Below are 6,000 nucleotides of genomic sequence, written 5' to 3'. Positions count from 1 at the left end.
GTGCCTAAGAGGCAGAACCACAGGCAAAATCCAGCAGTGGATGGAGATCAAGTCAGGGGTTACTTAGGAAGGTCAGCCCTTCATAGTCCCTTGGACCAGATGGGATGAATCCAAGGCTGTGGCTGTTGAGAGACCAGGCCGATGTCACAGCAGGGCTGCTCTGCTACATTTTGGAAGGTCATCATGACCGGAGAAAGCCAAAGGCAAATCTTGCATACATCTTCTAAAAAGGCCCAAGGGCTGAGCAGGGGAGTTACAGGCTGCAGTGACAGAGGCCAGGGGCTGCGTGGCTGGGCAGCAGCTCTGTGGAGAAGGCGCTGGTGGTCCTTGAGTTTCCTTAGGCAAAACATGAGCCAGCAGAGGATGCTGGGCTGTATGAGCAGGGCTACAGCCAGGAGAAGTGATTCTCCCCCTCCGCTTGGCACTTTTTACACCGCATCCAGAATCCTTGCCCAGGTTTAGAGCCTGTGCAATGACAGTGAGACATGGGCAAAGAGGAGCCACTTCACTGGAGGGCCACTAAGATGGCAATCCTTCCATTACCCTTCAAGTGTTTGTGTGATTTCCCCAACAATACCAGTATGTGCAACAACAACAACAACAATAACAACAATAACAACAACAAAAGCACTGATCTGCCTGAATAGCAATACCTGCAGTGGAGCAGTCTGCATCCATGGTAGCCACTTTGGGCAATGTCAGTTAAATCAGTATTTGCAATATAGGGCATGATGCCCAATCCAAAAGTACATATCTAAAGCAGTTGAGAATAAAGGCTGTTGTGGTTTAACTGGGCAGGCAGCTAAACACCATGCAGTTGTTTGCTCACTTTCCTCCCTGCAGTGGGACAGAGGAGAAACTTGGAAAAAAAATACCAAAACCGTGGGTTGAGACAAAGACAGTTTAATAGGACAGCAGAGGAAGATAAAATAATGGTGATAATAATAATAACAACAACAATAACAACAATAAAAGAATATACAAAACAAGTGATGGACAATGCAATTGCTCACCACCCGCTGACCGATGCCCATCCCATCCCTCAGCAACGATCTTTGCCCCCCAGCAGACTCCCTCCAGTTTATATACTGAGCATGACGTCATATGGTATGGAACAGGCTTTTGGCCAGGTTGGCTCAGCTGTCCTGGCTGTGCTCCCTCCCAGCTTCTTGTGCACCTGGCAGAGCATGGGAAGCTGAAAACTCCTTGACTAATAGAAATACTACTTAAGTAAACCCTCAGTGTGTTCTCAGCATTATTCTCATCGTAAATCCAAAACACAGCACTCTGCCAGCTACTAGGAAGAAAATTAACTCTAATCCAGCTGAAAACAGGAGACTTGGCTACTATCATCAACTTCATTGCTAAAAGAGAGGGAGATGGAGGGATCTCAGAGCTTCCAGGTTCCTGTAGAAGATTTCAGGCCTCCAAGAAAGGAGCTGAAGATAACAGTTTTAAACCAGCATAGTCTTTAGATCATTTCACGTGTGAGGGATCTTCTCCCCCATTTCAGTCACTGGCACCCAGAAACCTCACCTGCTTTGCCTTCCTCTCCTCCCAAAGCCTGAGCAAGGGATGGGAGGAAAGGCAGCAAAAAGAGTGTAGGCCTCTGTGAATCAGCTGGGGTCTAGCACTTGGAGGGCCATGGTGTCATCCCCTTGTACGCCCCATAAAGAATCAAGCTGGGAAGTGAGTCTGCAAGTCTGACTCAACAAGGTCCATGGACAGGCAAGGCTGTGTCTATGGCTGTGTCTGGAGACCCGTACACCTCCAGCATAGATCCAGCTGGGTGAAACTGGGCATAAATGGTGTCCAGGGCCCATGGACAGAGGTGGGGGTGGAAGCCGCAGGTAATGCTGGTCAGGGCTGTGAAGGTCTATGGATGCTCTCAGGGCCCTGACAATGCCCCCATGGGATCCCACCTGCCAGTGCCCACAGGAGGCCAAATTCTCATTCCCTGATGCGCAGGGTCTGCTCTCTGCTCCTCTCCTTCCCCATGTCCCTGGGGATCTGGAGACCACAATTTCATGGCCACTGCAGCCTTCAGGTCTTCACACCCTTGACGAGCCCTTCCGCTTTTGGGAGTACCAGACCCAGGTGAGCAGAAGACTGGGTGGCCCATTCAGAAGCTGACCCACACACAAGGCACCATCTAACCTGTAACATGTCCCATAGAGACCCTCCATATATCTGAGCTGCCCTCACATCACACAAGGCATCCCCCACTTCTCATCTCCCCTCTCAGTCTCTCCTCAAGACGCTGTATCGCCAGCAACCACAAAAGCCATGGGAGCTGTCCTTCCCCACCTCAGCTCTTATTCCACTGATGTCACAGCTCCGTGATGGCACACGGGGCTCCTGCTCTCTGTGCCCCAGGCTGTGGGCTTTGGTGCCCATTTGGGCTGCAGCACCTCAGATGTGGCACCAGGGCCAAGGGCAGACTTGTCACATGGAAACCTGGTCCCCAGAGGTGGGAGCCCGTGTGTGGCAAGGCTTGGCTTCCCAGCAGAGGCATGCTGGAGTGGGTGGCAGGTGGTGCCATAATGATGGATGAGGTTCCCCCACGGAGAGCAAAAGCTGCAGTCCCCAAGGGCAGAGAGCAAGAGGCCTGGGCTGTGCAGCCCTGGCAGGAGAGGGCTTTGCTGTGCCAGGTGACTCTGCAGCACCGTGGGGCCTGTGCCAGAGGTGGAGCTGATCTGCAGGAAGGACAAGGTGCTGCTGAGAAAGTCCCTGGGGGAGGACAGCCTGTGATCCAGCCACACTGTGGACATCATGTTGGGGGCTGACTGGACAGATAGCAGCTCTGCAGAGAAGGACCTTGGCATCCCGGAGGAGAAGCAGCTGAGCAGGATCTGAACTGAACCCTTGCGGCAAAGGCCAACAGCGTCCTGGGCTGCATTAGGAAAAGCCTTGCTGGCAGATGGAGGGAGGTGACCCTTGCCCTTCACTCAGCACTGGGGAGGCCCCATCTGGAGTGCTGTGTCCAGTGCTGGGCTCCTCACTACAATAAAGTTGTTGACCTACAAAAGCAAGTCCAGCAAAGGGTGACAAAGCTGTTTTAAGAGACTGCAGCATCTGTCATAGGAGGAAATGCTGAGAGATGTGGGACTGTTCAGTCTGGAGAAGAAAAGGCGCAGAGGGATCTTGTTAATGTGTATAAATACCTGATGAGAGAGCATGAAGATCAGGGAGCCAAACTCTTCTCAGTAGTTCCCAGTGACAAGACAAGGGGCAATGGACACAGCTAAAAACACATGACATGCCATCTGAACCCAAGAAAGCACTTTTGGACTGTGAGGGTGGTCCAACACTGTAATAGGTTGCCAAGAGAGGTTGTGGAGTCTCCATCCATGGAGATATTCCAAACCCAGCCAGACAAGGTGCTCAGCAACCTGCCCTAGCTGACCCTGCCTCGGCTGGGGGGTTGAACTAGATGATCTCCAGAGGTCCCTTCCAATCTCAACATTTCCATGATTCTGTGAGTATGCAGGAGAAAAGTAAGAGAGAAAGAAAGGAACAACACCTAGCCTTGACCACAAATACGGTGGGATCCCATGGAGAGGACCCACGCTGGAGCATGGGAGAAGTGTGAGAAGGAAGGAGCAGCAGAGATGTTCTGCAGTGACTGTTAGCCCCCTCCTCACCATCCCCCCTGCTCCTCGTGGTGTTGGGGTAGGTAGAAGAAGTGGGAACAATGGAGTAATTTGAGCCTGGGGGAAAGTGTGAGGGGAATGGTCTTTAATATTTTTCTCATTGTTTCTCACAATCCAAATCTTTTTATAATTGGCAACAAATGAATTTGATCTTCCCCAAGTCAACGGGTCTTTGCCCATGATGGTATTCGGTAACTGATCTCCTTTACTTTATCTTGACCCATGAGTTATTCCATCTTATTTTCTCCCTATGTGCTGTTGAGTCAGGGGAGTGAGTGGGCAGCTGGGTGGGTGCCTGGCTGCTGGCCAAGGCTAACCCACTACAGAACCACCACATCAGGACTGCTGCGTCCAACATGGGGCTTCCCAGCACAAGAAAGACCCTGACAGATTGGAGCAAGTCCTGCAGAGGCCAGAAGGGTGGCTGGGACCTGGAGCACATTATGCACAAGGAGAGGCTGAGAGAGATGGGTTCTTTAGAAATCGTTCAGAAGAAAACACAGGAGCAAGAACCCAGGCCAGTTGGTGGGATCTCAATCAATGCTGATATTCAGTCTTTGTTGAGACAAGGCCATGAGCACCTGTTCAAACTGGAGCTGTCTAAGAACCGGCTTGGCTGAGAGAGCAGCTGTGGCAAGAGCTATGGGGCTTGTGCGCAATAAATGTCAGTAGGAAACTGGCTCCCTTTTTCTTAATACTGGTGGTGGAGTTGGGTATCACTGAGCCCCGGAGGAGGATTGGAGTGACCATGCAGGAAACGTCCCTTCTCAGGGCTGGGGTGTATGAACAGAGGTGGCAATGGCTGGTGTGCAGGACTGATCTGGGACAGTTTTCCCAGGGCAGCTTCCCCAGGATGTCCAGGGAACATGGCACAGACCTGGCCGCTCTCTTCTGCACCTTTGGAGCTGTGCTTCCTTCACCATGATGCCTGACTCTGCACTGTCAGCACCCTGATGGGTGCCCCCACTCTGCACACTCACACAGCTTAGCTCTACACTGGGGCTTTCCTCTCCCGGGCACTTCCCAGCCCAGCCCCTCCCCAGCTCTCCACACCTCCCCTGCCCCCTCCCCAGCCCAGCAGAACAGCCCAGCCTGGGCTGGCCCCATCGCAGTGCCCACCACAGGGTGCTGCAGAGCTCTGGGCACTCACCCCACAGCCCCAGCCCCTCTGAAGGGCACAGCAGCTCCTGGGGGGCAGAGCGGAGGGGGTTCAGGCTCCCCATGAGCCCCAGGGCTGGTGCTGGCCCCAAGAGCATGAGGAAACAGAGGCCAGGCACTCTCTGGCTCTCCTGAATTCATATTGTAGGTGATGCTCAGTCCTGACTGAATTTCCCCGTCCTCTGCTCCCACCAGCCCCACTCCCCAGGACGGCATGAGAGTCCTGGGGCTTCTCAGGCAGCTCCTGCACCTCTCCACTCTCCCTTCCTTCTGCCTGCTGCGCTCCTACTGACTCCCATGGCAGAGTCCTTGTTTTGCATACCTCAATTTAATCATAGAATCATAGAATCATTAAGGTGGGAAAGGACCTCAGAGATCACCGAGTCCAACCTGTTAACCCAACTGCCTGGTCCACCTCTAAGCCATGTCCCCAAGCACCACATCCACAGGATTTTTGAATACTTCCAGGGACCATGGTTGTACCACTTCCCTGGGCAATGTGTTCCAATGCCTACCCACTCTCTCTGGGAAGAAATTTTTCCTAATATCTAATCTAAATCTCCCCTGGCACAACTTGAGCCCATTTCCTCTCGTCCTATCACTTGTTACCTGGGAGAAGAGACCGACCCCCACCTCGCTACAACCTCCTTTCGGGTAGTTGTAGAGAGCAATACGGTCTCCCCTCAGCCTCCTCTTCTCCAGACTAAACCACCCCAGCTCCCTCAGCTGCTCCTCGTAAGACTTCTCCTCTAGACACTTCAACAGCTTCAATAGCTTCATGTTTTGCTTTTGGGGGAGTTCACATCTGAGAGCCTTTCACCTTCTGAGCCTCCATTCATTGCAACCCCAGGGCATGTGGGAAGTCCCCATCCTCTCCTCTCCTCACCCCTCCAAATTCATTTCCAGAGAGTCTGGTATATGCCATCACTCCTGTCATACATGAAGAAACCTGAGGAGAGAAAGGAAGCTCATGGGCCATCTCCCCTGCGCCTGGACACTTTTAAAGTGTCTTTTTTAAAGCTTTTAAAGTGTCACTTTTAAAGCTGGACAGCTTTTAAATCCAGAATACTAGGTCCAGTGGAACCCAATAGTACCATGATCTGAACTCCCAAAACACTGAGAACAAAAGATCAGACTCTTCAAAAACACAATTCCTTGGACATTTTCTTGGAAATACCTTTGGAGGAAG

This window comes from Platalea leucorodia (assembly GCF_965183815.1).
Source record: "Platalea leucorodia genome assembly, contig: HAP1_HAP1_SCAFFOLD_24, whole genome shotgun sequence".
NCBI lineage: Eukaryota > Metazoa > Chordata > Aves > Pelecaniformes > Threskiornithidae > Platalea > Platalea leucorodia.
Note: the sequence above shows the minus strand (reverse complement) of the source record.